Source organism: Melopsittacus undulatus, chromosome 6 (assembly GCF_012275295.1).
Source record: "Melopsittacus undulatus isolate bMelUnd1 chromosome 6, bMelUnd1.mat.Z, whole genome shotgun sequence".
In the NCBI taxonomy this organism is placed as follows: Eukaryota; Metazoa; Chordata; class Aves; order Psittaciformes; family Psittaculidae; genus Melopsittacus; species Melopsittacus undulatus.
The window spans coordinates 48,373,975-48,395,207 of record NC_047532.1 but is presented as its reverse complement, the minus strand read 5'-3'; the positions used below and the strand labels follow the sequence as shown (position 1 = coordinate 48,395,207).

Here is a 21,233-nt window from a genome sequence, read left to right as displayed (position 1 = left end):
TGCCCATGGCAGGGGGGTTGGAACTAGATGATCTTGAGGTCCTTTCCAATCCTAACTATTGTATGATTCTATGATTCTATATTGACATGAAAGTAAGCAAAAAACAGCTTGAAATAAAATATTTCAGAACAAGGTTTCAACAAAATTTCTTTGCTTCATATCACCCTGGTGACAATATCTTTCTGTAGAAGGAAGCAAAGTGGCCTCTTTGGTAAACTCAAGCCTCAGAAATCAAAGCAGCCCAGTAAGGAAGTGGCAAAATCCACAGTTCTGGTTTGATTTGAAGACTTTTAAGTAGTCCTAGAGAAGCAGATCAGAAAGCAGTGTGTCTAAAATAGAAAGAACCCAGATCCAAGGCTCAGAGATTTGATCACATTCAAAAACTATTTGGATTTAATCCTAATTCAGTGAACTGTGCCATGTCCATTTTGTTTTTAAGGGTTGGGGAAGATTTCAGTCAGACTTTCTTCTTGTGGGGCATGCACATGATGAGCAGCAGAAAGGCAGACTTTCTTGCTGTGCCATTGCCAATGCCATTTCTGCCTAGTAGAAAACATTTCCTTAGAAAGGAAGGCAGCATAATGGCCAAGGCTATAGGCCACTGCACAGTCTGTCTGATAGTTGAAACTGCAAATTCAGTCTTTGTTAAAGGGAACATCAGGGGTAGGACCTGGCACCATACACATGGTGGTTCTCTTCTTTGCTCTTGTTGGTGCATTTCACAAATGTTGGTGGATCTTTATGACTTCAAGCCTTAGAGAAAAGGAGGCTGATGTTAACTGTTAATTCAAAAACTCCTGCCCTGCCTCCAACCAAAGGCTGTGTGCTGATATGGGAATCAAACACATGAAGAAATGGTTTTAAAATTAGTATCTAGTCCCTAAGCCTTTCATATGACCAAAAAATTCTCACACACAAGTACTCCCACAAATTCCTGCTTTCACTATCTAATCCTACAATGAAGCTGGAAAATGGAGTTTAGGATCCAGATCAGACAGCAGAATTTGTATCTGAAGGATTTTATGTATCTAGACCATGAACAACTTGGAGTGAGTACTCTGATCTATAAATTAACAAAGCCAGAGAGGACAGTCATGGTCATCTAGGTTTGACTTTTGAAAGTATGGCAGCAGTAAGGCTGCTCTGAAGGAATACCCTGCATGAACCAGAGTGCAGCTGGTAAGAAAAAGCATCCATTCTATTCTGCCAATGGCAGAATAAATCATAGCCTTCACTTCTGCTCCAAGAATGGTTTCCGCTGTTAAAAGTTGAAGACGTACACATGGTATGAACCCATCCAGGTTCTGACTACCAATTCTTACTACACTATTGCCCAAAGGAGCTTCTGTTTCTGAATTTCTCTTCCTTATATAGCATACTTGAACCAGACTTTAGCTTTTCTTGACTTGCTGTTTGGCAAGCTAAGGAGATGGGCTCCACTGTAAGGCATGTTTTCCAATCCTTCAGTCATTCTTGTGGCTCTTCTCTGAAAGATGTCCAGTTTTTCAACATCCTTCTTTAATTGTGGGTACCACAGCTGGATGGAGTGTTCTCAAAGCAGTTACACCAGCGCCAAACACAGCAGTAAAGTGATCCCTGGGTATATAAGCAGGGAATATCAAGTAGGCGTTAGAAAGGATCCAAGGACTACTTTAGACTGTTTGGCCACAGCACTGGAGTGAGAAATGACATTCAGCCAATTATCCATTCGAACCTTCAGTCCTTTCCCAGATTCCTGTTTCTCAACACAGTTTATTCCATCTGGTATGTGAATCTCTGAGTTTTATTTTCCTTTACCTGTAGAATCCTGAAAAGAAAAACTATTTGTTATTTCCATTCTATCTAGGGAACCAAACTATGCTAAACCAGCCTTTCTGTCATCTGCTAGCATCAGCAGTATGGAGTTAACCTCTCCTTCCAGTCACAGTCACTACCACACCACTAAGCTCTAGAAATTCAACTATATTACACACTTACACTTCAAACCTACTTACAAATCCCACTTTAAGATCTGTAGCTGAAGCAGTTGTAATTCATGTGCCATTTCCTATTTTATACTGTACCATCTTAGTCTACAAATGAATATGCATGGGAGCAAGTTAAAGACCTATAAGAAGTTCTTATATCAACACTAATATAATAATCAACTAGGTATCTTTTTTTTTTTTAATCCAACTGAGGTTGACCAAAGTTATTTTCCAAAAATCAATAGTAGATGCCTGTTCATGTGTTACATTGCTTTAGTATGTAAGACATTGGATGACTATAATTGAAATCTTTGAATTAATTAATATTAATGTTAATTATTAATAATTATAGCAATCTATTTAAAACATTGATCTAAAATTAGATTTCTTTTGTCTCTACAACTTCCCCAGTGTTGTAGGGCTTATGAGATACCAAAATAAAAGACTGGGGAGCTCTTCAGCTTTGTAACTCTAGAATTAGGAGTTAGAAAAACCCAGTGATTTGCTTATGTAACTTTAGAACCCGATTGTTAACATACTCCCAAGTTCCAATGAAGTGAAAATTATTCCATTATCCAGAGAAAACATTCATCCTTTGTTTATTCACAAGATACAAAGAAGGCTCTTTTTGTGCCACTATTGCAGTTCTATCAAAACCAGTCAACCAATAGAACTCTGATGGATTATTCAGTTTAAACTCAATTATTTTCTTTATTTATCCAATTTTCCAAGCAACAATGCCCTAATCAAACTTTCTGTGGGGCACCAGAATTGAATTCTACTTCTACATTTGTGGGAAAAGGAGCAGAGGCACTTTTCATGCTCATTCAAGCAAGGAATCCAAGCACCCTGGAAAGATCTGGTGCACCCTTTTTCCAGGCCACAGTTCTGCAGTAAGCATTCCCATCTTTTCTTACTCTCTAAAATGTTGTAGGTCACCTTCTGCCTCACTGATGGCAGACTTGCTCTGCACTGGCTTGACTGCTGCTTCCCTGATAAACCCGGACTTCAGATGAACAGCAGGTAGCTGCTGAGGGACATGCTCTTTCAGAGCTGTTACGTCTGCTATTTTACTGAAGGTCATTTTCTACCCATCTGCAGGTGAGCACAGCCCAATTGGCTGGTGCGTTAGAATAAACAGATGCTATCAGCACCAGCAACAAATTATCTTCTGAGGCTTTGTAATTTCTAGAGAGTAGCAGGTTGTGGCAAGTCGATTTACATTTAGGACGGAAAGGGAGTGAAACAGAGGTTATATTGGCATTAACGAGTAATTCAGCACAAAGAAAAAGGAACAGTAAATTGAAGCTGGACAACTAGACTGTGAGAGAAGCTATTATCTGTCCACCCCCACCATTCTTAGGTAGGTATACAGCCAAACATACGTGGACATACAGAAGTTTTGCCCCTAAAAAGAACTTGTTTTCTATGCTTACACATTTTCTGGTAAAAAGCCGGAGAGAGTACGCGCATATGCATGTAATACTCTGGAAAATGCAACTACTCACATGAAAACACTTCCTTGCACCAGGACTTGGAGGTGTGCTGCAGTCAGCAGCTGGAGGGGAGAACCCACTGTTTGTTTGCTGTTTCCAAGAGAGCACTTTTCTACAGCTGAGATCCCAGTTCCAAAACCGGAGTAGTGGCATAACTGAAATCAAGAATCCTTTCACTGTTTCTCTGCGAGAGTGCAAGAGCACACTTCCCTGTATATTTTCAGATGCACAAATTTTTTAGCCTATAGTATTATGCATGTGTACCTGCACATAAACCGGCAGAATCAGCTGAAGGACACAGAACTTTGTAATAAAATGAGGAATGGAGCCCCATGCTTAAACTAAACCCCAGTTTGGGGTCCCAGTGAACAAGAATTACTTTGCTTCTTTGACCCAGGCCGTATCTCTTGTACTTTCAGACACAGTGCACATACCTGTTTGTGTGAGACTAGTTTATATTTCTGAAATTTATGTGGTATACCCAGGCAAGGGACCCATTAAAGCCAAGTCCTCTACTTTTGCTTTTAGCCATTATGTCTCTCCACCTATTTCACTTTAGTAGCTGAAGTTGGCACTGCTTTTTCTTAACATTTCCCTCAGTATTTCAAGAAGAATTCTTGGTTTTGATTGGGACTGGGGAGCAGTAAAACCATCTGCTGCAATCTTATTTGCGGAAGATACCAGATACTCATTTCAAATCTAGACTGGCTTTACTATCATGGTGAAATATGCTATTTCAGCATTCCTATGTCAGAATGGAAAGACAAATTTTCCACATAACTGCATGCTGGCGGCTGTTTGTGTGCTCTGGGATCTACCACTCTTCCCATGCAGGCTGGCAAAAATGTTTATACAAGCACTGTGGGGCTTTAGCCATGTCTTTTTCTACCACTGTCAAGAAAATATTTGCAGATATTGATGAGTTTTGATGCTTCACTCACATCAGCCCAGAGCTGCCTACACAATCTGGCATTAGTTTTTGTTTCCCCAGCCCAAAAAGGAAACTCATCTTACCAGTCCTGAAAGACTTCAGTACAAATACGGGTGGGTAAGCCATGGATGCAACTCGAAGATATAGAAATTCCTTTAATTCTTCTATAACATCACATACCATTTTTATTTTAGAGAAATACACAAGAGTTAGGCATCAGTGATCTTTGCAGGCTCCATTAGAGACCAAAAAAATTTAGAAAACCCCAGCCATTTGCACAGCACTTTGAGCATTACTCAGTGTTCCGTGCCTATTCTTCTCTTTTCTGATATAACTTTTGATCAGCCACATGACTGCAAGGTTCACAAGGAAGCTATCTCAGTTGGTCTTTGTCACAAACCCAAGAAATTTTACACACGAGGCAGTTCAGCAGCTCAGATTCAAGACAGGACCATCATCTGTAGGTACTTATGGTACCACCTGCTCTCCTGAATTGTCATTTTCCTTACCTGCTGCAGTGTGCTGAAACTTCCACTGCAATCCTTTGCCTAGTGTTCAGTGAAAATCTTTTAGATGTCTTTTAGACCAAGGGTATCAATGGAGCAAGACCGATCCTTCCAGAAATGATTCAAGGGATTTCTTGTGCCTTTTCCCTTCCCCTACTAAATAGCGAATTAGAATAAAGAAATATGTTCAATGAGATAACTCAAAACTAAGAGTTCTCAACCATTTCAAGTCAGTAGCCTTTCAAATTCTCGAGCAGCTATTCATGTGCAGCTGAAAACAGTCAGTACAAATCTAAATTATTCTATGACAAGCCTGTTTGATGTCTCCTTTCCAAAGGTGACAGCAAAATCAAAAAAAGGTGACAGCAAAATCAGGTTGGTGATTCTACAATTTAAACATTCAACATTAGAAATAAAAGAATCCAGTCTCCTGTCTCATTTACATGCCTTTGGACTGCTATCAAACCTGGGGTGTAGCATCTCATCTTTTCAGAGTAATGTTTACAATATTCTGATATCCCTCTTTCAAACACTGTTGAAGTTCCTTGGTTTTCAAATCAGGGGCAATACTTTTTCTTTCTCTCTCCTAATACCTGTTTATACTTTCAGGATATCCAGGTGAAATGGCCTGCTTTCAAGGGGCAGATCTATGGATTTTACTATAGGCAAACCACCACATGTCTAAACATTTCAAATGATGCTGAAAAAAAGAAAAAAGAAATCTCACCAGAGGAAAAGCCCAAATATTCTCCCCAAAAAACTGGGCTAGCACACTTAAAGCACAGAAGTTTCCATAGCCAAAACCATCCACATCTGGATGTTTTTAACATAGTCAGCATTGCCAGACACCCACTTGTATCTGGGTGTTGTGCAATTCTAGGATGAAACTCAGACTTACACCATGAATCCAGAAGAAGCAGCCTAACAGTTTGCCATCACACCCTTTCTTATAAATCTTGAGTCTTAGAGAACTGCTTCCAGCTCTAGGGTTTGGAATAACTTGTTTTCGGACCAAAGCTGTCATCTCCAAACCAAGTTCTGTATCCTGGCTGAGTTAGCTGGAGTTAAATCAGCATAAAACTAAAATAGCACAATGGAAAGTCAGGCCTACTGTTAAGTCATACTTCTATTTTTATCTGGCAAAGCAGTTAAACATGTGGTTGAGATCCACAAAACTTAAGCATATGCTTAAAGTTAGTCCCGTGTTTACATGCATTGTTACATCAGGGTTTATAAATCGACTGATTCTGTGAATCTGGCTGAATTTTGTGATTTTTAAAAGAAAACACACAATGTTGATAATCACATATGGAAAGGGATTGATAGGCTCAGGATGCAGAAAACAGAAGATCAAGCAGGAAAACCTGAGTACTTGCAGTTGGGTCAAAAGCTCACGCAAACCTAGAGAAAGGAAAAGGAGTATTTCAAAGCGAACTGTGAGATGGCACAAAGCAGGAAACATTAGAGTTAAGCAGTTTCAACCTTAGTAGAGGAGGGATATAAAAATGGTGGTGAAGGTAAAACCAAGCTTTATATAGCTGAGCAGTTTAACTGCAACACTGTCCAAAAGCAGATATTTAACTGACACACAGTGCAGGCCATGAAGAGAATGGTCACAGTTTTCCAGTTTCTGGGCATCAACAACTTAAGAACTTGAGGCAACCTCCAAGCCCACACAGGCCATTGTGTTTAGCAGCTTCTGCTGAATGAATCCTACAGGATTTTGGCTGAACTTATCTTAAGTTTATTTCATTTTGCCATTTCCAGTATCCATCATCACTTCCACAATATAATAATGAAACAGTACTCCTTTTATTCTATGCTACTATCCTTTTAGTTTCTTTTGAACCTCTAGTTCTTGTATCACAAGGAGGAGGAAATAATCGGTTCCCATTCACCTCTTTCATATCAGTCATGATTTTGAGCCTCTGTCATATTCTTCTTCAGTTTTCAAGCCTGAGGAGCACCACTTTATTTAGACTTCTCCACTAAAAAAAACAGAAAAAGGAAAAAGACATTTCACACTCTAGCTACTCTTACTGCTTTTTTTCTATGTTTTCTATGTCTTTTCTACTTCTAATACACCTTTTTGAAACTGCGTAAGAAGTCCTGCAGGCAGCAGCCAAGATGCAGGAACACTACAGGAAGATCAACATCTCTGTCTGTCTCCTGTATAAACTGCAGTGCGTAAGCTGTTCATTTTGTTACCAGTTACTTCAAGTAACTCCAAGAATTTCTCTTTGTCATTTACAGGACTTCCAATGTTGGTCTGATATTTCTTGAAAATCATCAACAATGACTGATTAATCATTTGCTTGAATATAGAAACCATAGTAAACATAACTACTTGAAGGCGTGAATGGTCAAGATTATTTTACCCTGTATTATTTATGTTTTTCAACATTGACTTTTGTCTGCTACTGTACTGTACAGGCTCTCAGGACCCTTCTGCAAAGAACCAAAAAGCTTTAGTTATCACTGTTAGAGTGATTTTTTTTTTTTTGGCAGGAACAAGCTCCCTCTCCTCCCCTTACTGTTAAATCTTTTTTCCAGGTAGGACTGTTGATGAACACAGCTCCCTCTAACCCAGAAGCTCTATAAGGTGTGACACTCCCCCAGGGGATCACTATAAGCAGCATGAACATTTTCCATTGCAAAAATTGGCTAATTATAGTTATCCTTTCACTCTACATTGGCGAGACCTTTTCAAAATCCATTCAAAACCTCAAGTACAGTATATTAAGTGTCACATGCTTCTCTAGATGATTATTCATTCCTTTGAAGAAATCCAGGGTTTGCGGTACATGCCTTTAATTTGCAAAGGCCATGTTAACACATCCACAATATATCGTATTTATGTATACTGCCACTAAATCTGTTGTAATTTTCTCTCAGTTTTTCCTGGTACAAAAGCCAGACTTGAGTAGTCTGCAGAGTTTTTGTAATCACTGCCGAGACCATTTTTAAGATTGGTGTTACATTATTTACCTCTTCTGGGATCAAGGCTGACTTAAACTAAAACTAAAACTTAAATGACAGAGTAATTTAAAACATTCAAGTGAATATAATTTGCCCTGGTGATTAGTTATTGTTCATTTCATTGATCTGTTTTAAAAGCTTTTCTGTTAACAGTTCAATAAGAGGCTGTTTCTTAAGCTCAAACCTTGGAGGACTTGCCATTTGCTATGTAGCCAGTGCTTTCTACCATCTGCTCTACAGTGATCTTACTGACCTTGATTACTCAATTCACATCTCAGTTATTTGCTGAACCCACCATTTGCAGGCAGACCACCAGCTCCTGTTGCATTTGGAAAAGCTTTTGTTATTAATTTTCATGTCTTCTGTGAGTCACTCCTCAAACTATTTTAGTTTGTGTTATTATAGTTTAACATTTAACTTGTGAGAAATTATATTCCTCTCTGTTTTCCTTTTTAGCATGATTTCCACTTTTTAAAGGACACCTTTTTATTTCTGATAATCCCCCTTACTCCACTGATTAATTGTAGTAACTTTTGAGGGGGCTAGTCATATTCTGGGAGCTCACGAGCTATGTTTTCTCCAATTTACAGGGATGCTACTTACACTCTTAGCCCTTTTACCTGCTCCTTTAATGTTATTTAAACTGGTTTTTAAAGATAAATATTGTCATGGTCTTTGGAATTTTCTTAATGTTATTATTCCTGTAACAGTATTTAATTCAACTATGCAATGATCACTACAGACAAGCAACTCTTCAATGCAACAGCTATAGATTAAACAAAGTCTTAGTTAAAAGTGTCTTTTCCTTTTTATTAGTCTGTTTAAAAATGCTGACTAACATTTGTTCTTTATATCCTAACCAGGACTAATCTTCTCCAGTCTCTTTTCTAGTATACTTTCTATTGCCTCTGATCTTTCTTAGTGGTTTATGGATATTATCACTGCCATGGTCAGCTGTTAAAAAGGGTAAACTTATAATGTTTTTCTTGATTTGGCATGGTAAGTTGCAAACACAGAGAGTGGGTGGTAAATGATGATACAGATTACTGAATTATCTTATTGGACTCTGATTTCCAACACACTATGAGTCACTCCTCCAACAGCAAAAACTATTCTTGTCATTTCTACATAAGTATCCTGATAGTACAGCTTTATACTGATAACCTTAATTCAGTAAGATATCTGGGAGGCCAGTACATTAAAATTCACACATCCTCACTTTGTATATATTTAATATTTATAGTAAAGCACAGATACGTTTGGTCTTGGTCTAGCTGCCTATCTGCATGTGACTCTTTAACTGTGAGATTGCTTAGACTCTTCTGTTTTGTTTCCAAACTGAACCTTTACCGGTGGGTGTTGTATCCTGCCCGGAGGGCACAGAGCTTTTTGTGCTGGGGAGCTTCTCATCAGGGTGAGTGTGCTGTTCTCCAGGTCCTCATCTCAAATAATTTTTTAAAATGCCCTAGTTTTCGTCCTCAGTGCCAGTAGCCTGTCTGCCTCCGTTCAGAAGAGACTATCTCTTCCATTCATTCTTAGCTTCTCTCTTGTTTCTAAGAAGTCTTCTTCCCACATCACTTCCTCAGACACTCATTGGATCTCTGCTTGTCCAGGACAAGTAGTTCTTGAATGCTGTAATGGAGTTCCTATTCTTTACCATCCTCTCCTATCAAAATGTTGTGCTTTGTCTCCTGCAATTCCCCCTTAATTTTTTTTTCTTGGTGCTTATACAACCATGACCAGACATGATGCATGACAAAGGTCACCCGCTCTTTTCTAGTGTCCTCTCAAAGGCTGCCCAGACACCACAAGATACAAAGACTCCAGAGCTTAGGCAAACAACCACATGCTCCTTCCTGGCCTTGTAGCCCCAGTTATCAATCCCACACAGCACCACAGCCTGCCTCTTCCTACTCAGCGGGATTGTTGTACTTTCGCCATGTGTCTTGCTTAAGTGGATACACAAAATCGCCTTCCAGCAAGAGGGAGGGGTAACATGGACAGTATCTTCTGCACTCATGTTTACTCATTCAGTCTGAAACACAATTTTATGATTTGCCTTATTGTCTCCTAATTCAAGCATCAACAGCAAATCAAGCCAATTCTCCCAACCAAATCTTTTCTAAAAGTTCATTGTACATTCAGCACCCAGAAAACAGCTTCTTTTACTGCATATCTAAAACCAGGACAAAACCAGGCAAACATGTGTTTGCCAGAGAGAAAATTTAATGCTTATACTTCCTACTAGCAGAGTCCTTACTCTCTTGTGTTTTGGAAAGTTCTCTTCTATTTAGAAACCAATTTTGGGGGGAACACAGTTGTGGTTTTCACATTTATTTTGTTTTCTAAAGACTGACCCTGGATTTAATTTGCAGAGCCCACATGGTATAGAACAGACCAGGGAGTCTGGCACAGAGACAAACGGTACCTTCACCCTTCGGACAATTAAACATGAAATGTAAAACCTGGCAAGTCTTTCATTTAATCCTCTTTGCACCCCTTAGCCCCCTGCCAAAGATCAGAAATCCTTCCCCTCTTAAAAAGGATAAAGGTTTTCAGAACACATCAACTCCTCCCTCCAGCCCTCAATTCTGACAGTTTTATCTCTATACACAAAGCTTCACCCCCCTTTCTCCAGCTTGGCTACAAAACCCAAGCTCAATGAATATTTTATGTGTGTGGTTAATGGAGCATTCTGGCTCCAGTCCATTAGGAACCTTACACAACGGTGTATTAACTGCTTCTCAATGTAACATTTTGTGTCTGTCTAAAAGGTATGTGTTTGCCAGTTGAGCCAACACACTGTTATTGTCTTATCAGCCGAGTTCCGGTCTTCAGTTGAAGAGCAGGGTCCCCTGCCACAGCAATTCGCCACCATTGTGCTCCCAGCAGCAACCTGAGAAGATTAGCCCAGTTCTAAGCTCTATTTTTTCCCTCTGTATTTTGAGGTCTGTATCCTGTGTTGGGTGGCGAATGCCTGCAGTCCTTCCCCTTCAAAGATATACACAGGGATAAGCAATCACATCACAGAATAACACAAGGTTAAATAGTTGAGATCTCTAATTTTGTTGGAAACCAGGCTTCCATATACTTTCATCAGCTCTGAATTTCTGGCCTTAAAATCCATTTGATTGAAAAATTGATAGCAGAATGATAACATTTGACAAAGTACTTATCACCTTCTCACTTTAAGAAACCTCTGCTCCTCTGGGCCATCACAGGCAGAACACCACCTCCATCAAAATCAGCACAGTCATCTCAACAGACTGCTGGGCCCTGATCACATCCATAGTAAATGGTAAAAATGGTAAAAAAAAAAACCAAACAAAAAACCCCAAAACAAAACAAACAAACAAAAAAAACCCAAACAAACAAAAAAACCCTGCTGCTGGATTTCTCAGGTGAACAGGCCTATGAGAGTTAGTGATCCAGATCTCAGTGCTCACCTAAGACTCCCCAAGAGTTTGTGGGTAGCACAGGAGCTTCCAAAGCATGAATCATCCCAACCTAAGGCAGATGTCTAGGATGGGTAAGATGAATGGCATGGGTTGTTTATCACTCCTCATCGACCAAAGAGAGAGCCTAGATGACAATCTTAGACTTTATGTCTAAGCTTTAGATAACTAAAATCAGGCAAGATAATGCCCAGCCCCTAGGTTTGCAGACTCATTACCAGATGAGCCACAGACCCTGACAGACTTAGGGCAGAAAACAACAAGATAAAGGAAAGTGCTGATGTGGAAAGACTGATCTCATTCCTTCCCTACCCAAAAGCAGAGTTTGTCTCAGGTAAAGCTCATCCTTTGCTCTCACATCATCGCTTAAACATAGTGGAAGAGATGGAATACTGCTGTTTCATTTTGCAGGACCCCACAGTCCTTTCTACAACATCTATATGAGGGACTTGGGTATTACAGGGCAGTAAGCAAGGCCCATAGGAAGCAGGGATAGACTGTTGGCCAAAAAACTAGATGAGGGGAAGGCTTTCAATAGGTAGGGATCATCCTGGGACAAACAGGGCCTTGTCACCTAGTAATGCCTGCACACCCATGACTTACCCCAAATAGGCAGTTGTGGAACAGTCTGGAGCTGAAGGATGTGGGGAGGGGTCTCAAAGACACAAGATTAATGGAAGCTCTGTGCAAACTTTGAGGAAATATTCTATTGCTAAGATTTGGGAGAAAAAGCAATACTTTCTCAAAGAGCACTGACAGGATCACCAGATCTCATATCACATTTGAGAAAGGACAGGCACTGCAGAAATATAATCAAAACCCATAAATCTGACTGACCAGAAGCTCAGCTGCTCTGAATGCATATCAGGAATCATGTTGTTTCTTTGTCCTAGAGGCACATGCAGCAAATCAGTCATTCTACCAGTAGATAATCCAGTTACCAGCTCTCTTCTTTCTCTCAGATCCCTCAGCTCCCCTCCACATTCCACCCTCCCCATCAGAGCTATCATCAATGGAAAGTTTTGAGAATTAGCCGAAAACAACCGAAGTGCCTAATTGACTGAAGAAGGGAAATGGCAACTTCCATCATCTCCAAAAGCTGCACCTTTCTCCTACTCATCTCAGAGCTGAATAAAGGAATTAAAAACATAGCCTGGGGCAGTCAGCAGAGATTTACAAGAGGCAGACATTAGTTCTCACTCTAAAGGCTGGGTGTGTTCCTGTGAGCCAGAAGAAGCAAACACAGAAAAAGGGAGCAGAATCATACAGAGTCTTTGCATTTGAAGAGGAGGAAGAAAAAAAAAACTCAACAACCTTTAAATCCTTCCTAATAAAACAAAGATCATCCTGGCAACATGAAATGCTACCCTACTTTGTTTATTTATCGACACAAAGAAAGAAGCAAGTTGGCACTTCAGAGGGTATTAAATGCTGGGTTTTTGCTGACTGAATGACCTCAGCTGAAATATTTTCCATGACAAGAGCCCAGAAGACGCTGGCACTGTGTCAGACAATAAGATTTTCAGAGTGTATTTACATTCTATCTATGGCCCCAGGCTGTTCCAAACCCATAGGCAGGTGCTGCCTTTATCTGTTCTTTGCTCACCTGGCTCCCTAGCAAAATGTTCTGAGGCCTGAGGCTCAGATACTTTAACTGTTTGCTGCCTGGTGCTTAGAAAGCTCCAGAGACATCTGGGATCCTGTCAAATTCAGTTGTCCCGCAAAGCTGACCAGTGTGAATAAGGGGTCTTAACCAACAAGCAGAGGGGAAACAGTGGTGGTGCAATGGTAGAAGACAACTAAAAGACAGGTAAATTCATGCTGAAAAAATATATACTTTTTAAAAGAGGGAGGTGTTTCTTTGAGGGATACACAGCATTCTCTACCACTTGGGATCTTTAAGCTAAGTTTGGATACCTCTCTAAGAAGAAACACTGAAGATCCTGCAGAAGACCAGAGGAGAAAGTCACAGTTACAACTTCTACCCTTGAAACCTGTGCAGGACAATATTCCATTGTCAAGCAGGGGATGCTCACTAACCCACATCCCTACAACAGTGGACAGAAGCGAGGGAATCACGTTAAGCCATGAAGAACTACATGGTTGTGTCTTCTAACTCCATGTCACAAATTCCCTATATCACAGGCTTCCAGCTATATGTTCTCCCATAGACCAGCTCCTGACCTGGATTTCAGCAAAATGATCTGTTCCATCCCTGCGGTGGAAACAGCCTCCTCTTTGCTCAGTTTAATTTGGCTTCTAGCACAAAACTCCTCTTTCTTGAGTAATAAGCCTCCAGGAGATGCTGTGAGAGGATACGCCCTTAATACCATGCAACCAGGAAGAATGATAATTGCACTTTTAACAGCACTATGTACAAGGCAGCCACCAAAGCAGAGGAAGCATGAATTAAAGCAGAATGAAAAGGAGGGGCTTTACCCTCTACCTAATAAGGTATTATTCATGCTTTTGGAAAGCTTCCTTGAACAGAGATAGAGACATAATGGGTAGTCAGAAGCAACTGCCTCTGGAAAAGGAAAGGCCTGTCTGCCATCTCACATCTCCATTGTCATGCTGGACTCACCTTCCCAGCCTTCAGCTCCCCTCCCTTTCCTATCTTCTTGCCATGTGTCCTTGCTTAACCCCTTTCATACCCAACTCAGCTCCCCCTGCTCGAGTTCATGGCTCAGGGGTGGCCCACTTATGCATGCCTTCACACCAGTTGCCTTCAGTCCCACCATGTTCACTCCATAAAGGAAAATGTCTTTTTTCCTTTTTTCTTCACTTTTTTTCATTCCTGTCTTCCCTGCAAAGTTCTTCAACTCAAATTCACTCCAGGCCTACTGTGTGCAAGTCATTTCCCCTTTCACATCCCTCCTCCAACCAATACCTATAAGCTCATTAATGCCAGCCCTCATCAGATAGCACACAGACATCTGCTAATTGTTATTGTAACTATATTTCTGTATTTGCCTGGCCTCACTTTTCACCCAGGAAAAAAACATGTGACCTTGCCTTCCAACAAATTTATCATAATAAACTTTCACTCAGGAGCCCAAAACAATGTGAGTTTTAGACATCTTCCCAAGACTAAATTAACCACTGCTCACTTGCATAATTAGTCACTGTTCTTTTCAATCCTGTCCAATTAGGTATCATAATTTCTAAGTATCTTGTAGCCTCTGCTATGTCTGAAGTTGTTTCTGTGCTTGACAATGGAGCTGCACAGGACTTGCTATACTGGGAAGTGCGCCTGCAGGAAGCCTTTCCTTCCAGGCAGAAAAACAAACAAACAAAATCTCTTAATCCATTGAGATCATATTTCATAAAGCTTTTAGGTGCATGCAGATGGACCCTTAGTGGGAATTTCAAAGGGTCCTGATAAGGTTAGGCAATTCAGTCCCATGGAAGTTACAGCAATTTGGGTATCCAATGAGCTAAAGCTCTGTATGCTCCTTCAGGAAGGGATCTTTAAAGATCACCTAGCTCCAGCCTGCCTGCCATGGGCAGGGACACCTTCCAGTAGACCAGGTTGCTCAAAGCCCTGTCCAGTCTGGCTTTGAACAACACTTCCAAGGATGAGAGAGCCACGGCTTCTCTGGGCAATCTGTTCTGACAATTTTTTTAGTATTATCTAATCTAAATCTACCCTCTTTCAGTTTAATGCTATTCCCCTTGGCCTATCCTCACATGCCTTTGTAAAAAGCTCCTCTCCACATTTCCTGTAGGCCCCCTTTAGGTACTGCAAAGCTGCTTTAAGGTCCCCCAGAAGCCTTGTCTTCTCCAGGCTGAACAACCCCAACTCTCTCAGCCTGTCTTCATAGGAGAGGTAATCCAGCCCTCGGAGCATCTTTGTGGCCATCCTCTGGACATGCTCTAACAGCTCCACATCCTTCTTATTTTAGGGTCCCCAAAGCGGAACAAAGCACTCCAGGTGGGGTGTTCACGAGAGCAGAGTAGAGGGGCAGGATCACCTCCTTCAACTTGCTGGTCACGCTCCTTTTGATGCAGCCCAGGATACTGTTGGCTTTCTGGGCTGTAAGCGCACACTGAAGCCGGCTCATGTTGAACTTCTCATCAACCAACCCCCCCAAGTCCTTCTCCCCAGGGCTGCTCTGAATCTCTTCTCTGCCCAGCCTGTAGTTGTCCTTGGAATTGCTCTGACCCAGGTGCAAGACCTTGCATGTGGCCTTGTTGAACTTCATGAGGTTCGCTGGGCCCAGCTCTCAGGCCAAAATGCCTTTAGAAATTTGAACTAGGTGTCATATATTTAACCAGGTTTGCAGGCAGCAATTTGGTTTCATCCCTGGATAAGATCAGATGCACACATGCACTAAGACCACCACACAAGAAAATATACAGATAACACCTCTTCAAAGCTGTCCCTTGCCTGGCTCTGCACTCCTAACCTAGCGTCATTACAGACCGATTTAAAAAAAAGACCAAAAGCCACCACCACCCAAACAAACCCCCCTCCCATAACAACAACAACAAAAAAATAACAAAAAAAAGGCAAACCCCCAAAACACACTCAATCTGTAGGCCTCCTGGGATGGAATACATATGAAAAGCTCCTCTAAACTGGAAGAGTAAGGATAAAAATGGAAGAAAGCATGATACTAACCAGGTACTGCACATGGTATCTGCCATATCCCACTCCCAAGCAGGAACTCTGAGTAATACTTGCACACAGTGCTGCTGCTAGTGTCCAATCTAAAGACATCTTTTAAACAATGCCTTCCTGATAATCCTGTAAGGATTTTCAGCTCTGTCCTGTATAGCATTTTAATTACTCGCACTGTTTCAGAAGCTCAGTCATTCATGGAAGGTATTTTCATCCCTCTAATTGTATGTTTCCCAGAGGACTCAGTAGAGTATTTCATGTCCTCAGTATTATTAAATGTTTCAGGAAAGCATCCAGACTTCTAGACATTATTTTTGTGTGTGCGTATGATTCTGGGGAGGAAAAGAGCAAATCAGGGAAAGGAAGATTTTTAGACCTTAAACAAAGGACAATTCAGGCTGTCAATTTTCAAGAGAGAAATAAATTAAAAAAGACAGTATTTCAGATAATAACAGCTTTATCTAAGTCAGCAACAGGTCTGCAACCTGCTATTTCTAATGCTAATAGCATGCAGCTATACCGCTGCACAGAGAAAGATATTTTCATTAGTTAGTAGCTAAAGGTTATATCTATATCACTAATGGCATCTACTCTATGGAGCAATTCCCAGGCTCCCAGGACAGGTAGTACAGGACATCTCATGCCAACACCACCCAAGGCTAGCTTGGCTCTAGAGCAGACTGACCATGCCCATAATCTGTGGCACTTGGCCTTGTGGCCATAAGACATAATAGCTGCCTCTGTGTGTGTGTGAAGTCAACATGCTTAAAATAATTGAAGAGCTATGTGGCAGCCCACGAAGGCAACATTTTTACAGCCTGATGCTGAAGGGCTGTGTTGCATGGCCTGAAGAAGTGGTGGCAAGGTACGGCCACAAGCACAAGGTCTGAGGTGGCATGGAAGGTTTGCGAAGGACAACGGGAAGCCAAACCAAGTACAGTGCTGTGCTGCTTGCTCGGAGCACTTCTGCAGGTCTTCTCTCAGTGGGATCTAACTGGTTCACCTCAACACCAGACAAAAATGGGCTGTGAAGCTGAGATGTCTAGCAGTGTAGGTATATTTACTGCAGGCTGTCACCCCTCTGAGCAGACAAACCATTAGGGAGTCAGAGACCCTTAGACTCAAAAATACGTTAACTAGAGACATATATATTAGAAGGAAGGAAACAATGGAGATTTTGAATTGTATCTGTCTAGTATATCTGAAAAACAGTAATTGTATGCTACTGCATTCCCTGAAGAGGTAGTAACATCATCCCTTCCTTCCATGCCAAGGAAATTTAGACACAGCCCAAGGTAGAAACTGCAATTCTAGTGGAAAAAAGGCTGAAACCTGCCAAGTCCCTGGAGCTTACAGTAATGGGAGGGGTGTGGAGATATAGGAGGTGGGGGATCTGTGGCCCAAAGGAGAACCTATTTTTTCCAGCCCCTTCCTATTGGGTACAAAGTGCTCCAGAGTAAAGATAATGTTCAGCCTTGTTTTCCATGGTCCTGTAATGGTGGAAAGACTTGCAAGCACTGTCCACAGATGAAGACACTTGTGCACTAGCTAGTGGTAACCGTCAGTATACATGCTTTTAGTTAGGTGAAAGGTAGGTTTGGCACCTTACTCAAAACAGGGGCTGTAAGCTGATCAGCAGTACATTATTAGATTGCTGTATTTCAATTATTACCTTGAGTCTTCAGGAAAAAATTCTTCATAAGTATGATCTCTGGACTGTCATGGTATGCAGGTTCCAGGAGGCAAGTCTGGTTTACTCTGGCTTCTACCAAACGAGACTCTGCATCACAAAACCCATTACCACAGTTGACATTAGTCACCATACATCTTGCTAATTATCTCTGAAGAAAACACCCAGTTGAAGTAGCCCAGGCAAGCCAGAAGTCCCCTACCTGTGTGAAAAATGTCCACTCTGATGTGAATGGGCTGCTCACGACATGAGAACATGCAGCAGCTCTGTCATTGCTGAAGAAGAGACTTTCCTCCAGCAGCTCCTTTTGTAGCGCTTTATAAAGGTTTTCCAATGACAATAAAAGGTGATGAGTCTTAGCACTGTCTGGGAATTAAACTGAGTGGAGCTCCACTAACCAAAAAAGAAATAACAAGAAGACAATCCATTTTGAACTTGTTTGGACTGTTTCCCCTCAAAAGGATGACATGAATGGCAAGGATAGGACCACTAAACCAATTACCTGAAAGAGTGACCTGTAGGTCCTGTGCTGACAGCAATTTTATTCTGAGACAATTCACTTACACTACTTACACTCTGCACCTAGCACTCTCACCTGGCATATCTGACTGGAGTGGACCAAGAAATATTCCAAAAATGGAACTTTTATATCCCCCGCAGGGGTACAAAGCACAGAGAAAATGGCATGACTCAGATACTGCCTGGAACATATAATTAAGATATTAAACTAGATCATCATTTTATAGGTTACTTTATTTCTAATTGGGGAAAAAAAAAAAAAGAAAACACAGAAGCCAACCAACCAACCTACATATTTGGCCTTCAGATGAATTTTTGGTTTTACATGACAGCTTTTTCCCCTACTTAAAAATTTACATAAATACTGTCAAGACAGGACATGCATGGTGAGGAATATGCAAAAGCCAGAGCTAAGCCCCGCTGCTTGTCTCTCCCACTGTGCTCTGCCAGGACAGTGAAGATCAGTTGGGACTGACTGGTAATGGGACCAGTCCCCCCTTCTGCATGTCAGTAGGTCAGCACTTCGTCCTGATGGCACAGTGGGCCTTTCCTGACAGATCCTGAAGAGAGAACTTGGTTTCAGTTCACTCAGCCTTTTTCCTGCACAGTCACTGTGACAGTGGAGGAGGGGTTTGCTTATTTTCCTGCAGGAGCTGAGAAGAATAAGCTTCAATGTGACCTCCCCACCAGGAAGCTGATGCTGTTTTCCTGCCAAGAGGGGAGAGCAGGAGCAGCGCGACAGGGAAAGACGAGGAAGCTGGAAGGAAGGTGTCAACATGAGGTTGTGTTTATCCACACAAGGACACCCTGCATGATTTCACACAGATTTAACTGAGCTGGTGCAAACTGGTGTGCAGACACTTAATTGGAGTTCAGAGAGGTTTATCTCTGCTAACAGGATTAGGAAAGGTTTAAACTAAACCAAAAGAGAAGAACGCACACAAGCACTTTCACAGATTACAAAATAAACAAATACAGGGCAAATCTGCCTTTAGACATGGCCAAAGCAACCAGGGCTCCCTTCCCAGCAGTTCTCTTCACAGAGACATTTTATCTAACACCATCCTCTCGGCTTCTTTTCCTGCTGTAACTCTACCTTACCACCCACTCAGCACAGAAAATTGTTGCACTTTACATCTACATACTGCTAGAAAGCTTGCATCACTCCAGAATTTGGCCCAAGTAGCCACAGTGGTGTGTGAAGTTACATCACTCCAGAATTTGGTCCAAACCTCACTGGCACATGAAAAACTGTTCAAAACAGATAAACAAATGAGTTTTGTCCCTCTAAGATGGCAGCGGGTTGCAGAGCATGCCTGTGCTGTGAGAGCCTGGCATTTTGGGAAAACACTTCCCCATCTGGTGAGGACAGTTGCACATAGAAATTGAAAGGGGATTTACTGCTTGCCCAAGTAATACCACTGCCATTGATACTGAGCTCTGCAGTGGTTCATCTGGAGGTACAATATGACACAGCAGTGAAAGCAAAGTTGACTGCATCCTCCTGAAAGGGCAGGGTGGATCTCCATCTGCAGGGTGTGGTTACCTTGAGATAGAATTTGGTTGGACTCAGGGGTAATAGCAAGAGTCCCGTGATGTTCATTCTGGAGATGTGAGGATGTTGGTTTTACATTTTTTTCCAAAAGGTTAGGAGTTGTGGTAAGCCTAATCATTCTTGCATGTCAGTCTGTGCTACCTAGGGGGAAGAGCACCACCTTCTGAATTACCAAGTCAAATAGGCTGTAGCAATCAACTTTTCCTTCTAAGTCCCTATCCAAAACCAAACAGTCCCAACCCTACTTAACTTATGACATCATAGCCTCAGGCACTGTGGCTCTCTGGGATATCACTGCCTCACCCATCATCTACAAACATCAGTTGTGCAGGGATGGTACAGAACTCTCCCAGATTTTTAAATACACAAAGATCTCTGACCAATGGCATAAGCCCACTAGAAAGTGCCTGCAGCACTTCTCCGAGGTAGGTAACCAGCGAAGTCATAAAACAAGGACAGAGCAGTGGAGTCATCAGGAACATGTACTGTACAGAGATCTAACCTCTCCTGGCCAGCTCCCAGTGAAAACTTCTTGCCCAAGCTGGCACTTGTCATTCAAAGGCTGCCTTTTGTAAACCCCAGCATACGAAAGCTGTGCTGCTGCTCAGCTCCACTCTGAGTAGCATATTCATCTTCCCATCATCGCTTCAGAACCTATTTGCATTGTTAAATCACTGAAAGAAATTGTTTTCCCCTTGACATCTTCAAATCAAAGCTGCCTGAGCTTTAGGGTTTTGCTGGGGTTTTGGGGTTGGGTTTTGTTTTGGTTTGGTTTTTTCTTTTTTTTGTTGTTGTTTGTTTGTTTGTTAAAGCATGTTACTACCTTTAATAGGTTTCTTAAATGCATAACCCATACTTACGCTTCAGAATTCATGAATTCATGAAGTCTTATTTGTCCTACAACTCAGGCGTGGCGCAACACCTCCTGAAACAGAAGCAAAAAGCTCTCATTGAGTTTTTCTTGAATCTGGCCTTTTCACAGCATCAGTTCTCTGACCTCCATGCAGAAACCTTCATCGCTGCTTAAAGAATTAACTTCATTCATTCACATATACATATAACAAAACAGAGGTATGACAAGCTGTGGAGGTTCATGAGAGGTCAGGCTGTGACTAAGAGCTGAGATGAGAAGGTCTGGAATTTGGGCCCAAGATAGCTGTTTAACCACTATCTACCACTTTTCATTAGGTGCTTTGCAACATAAAGAATCATGAAACACAAAAATAAAGGGATAAAAATGGCTATTAATACTCTCCTAGATAAGGTAAAAGTGCTGATGCCTGAAGTGTGTAACGGGTACATCTGATAACCATTTTGTAAATCTTATCATCTTGGGCATTCTGCTTGACCGCCTTGTAGCTGGGAATTAGTTCCATTCAATAGTTTCGTGAACAAAATTAAATAATTGTGAATATGTATACTACTTCTTCAGAGAACGAAGGCAGGAAGAGCTGACATTATATACAGCAGAGGATCAGAAGTCAAAACAATCTTGATGATCTGGAAAAATT

General features: G+C 41.4%; 1 long non-coding RNA gene across 1 annotated transcript; it reads right to left on the bottom strand.

The window, feature by feature from the left end:
- Positions 1-6,679: 6,679 nt before the first annotated feature.
- LOC115945363 (uncharacterized) lies at positions 6,680-18,231 on the bottom strand. The gene is made up of 4 exons (XR_004079726.1): positions 18,151-18,231; positions 17,851-18,041; positions 17,631-17,738; positions 6,680-6,888 (listed from the first exon to the last, which is right to left on the bottom strand). It is a non-coding gene; the product is annotated as an uncharacterized lncRNA (long non-coding RNA).
- Between the last annotated feature and the right edge of the window lie 3,002 nt (positions 18,232-21,233).